The sequence below is a fragment of the Arachis duranensis genome, chromosome 3 (assembly GCF_000817695.3).
Source record: "Arachis duranensis cultivar V14167 chromosome 3, aradu.V14167.gnm2.J7QH, whole genome shotgun sequence".
Classification (NCBI taxonomy): domain Eukaryota; kingdom Viridiplantae; phylum Streptophyta; class Magnoliopsida; order Fabales; family Fabaceae; genus Arachis; species Arachis duranensis.
In genome coordinates, this window is record NC_029774.3 from 131,440,833 (window position 1) to 131,441,315 (window position 483).

Below are 483 nucleotides of genomic sequence, written 5' to 3' on the forward strand. Positions count from 1 at the left end.
AATTTATTAAATTTATATAAAAATATTTAATCAATAAGCATATTAACGAATATTGACACACTAATATTAATTAAATTTAAAATAGAAAATATTTTTTATACTCTAAAGATGGTAATGGTACAATAAAAAATATTAACAAGTAATTATTTTATTGTATTTATTAATATTTTTATAGTCCTAAAATAGAAGAATAAAGATAAATATAATAAAAAAATATATAGTACAAATACAATTGTGCAATTTTCAGACCTAGAAAATAATGTTAGTTTAATTTATTTTTGAAACTAATTTTTTTATAATGAAAAAAATTCATAATTCCGAAGAAAAAAAATCAAGGTTCTCTTATTTCAATCTATAGTGCATAAGATATGAATTATCAAGACAATTAAGTATATATGGCTAGAGTAATAATTCATCATTATTAACAAGATCGAACTCAAACTTGTTACTAAAATATGATATGTGAGCATTACAAAGAAAATT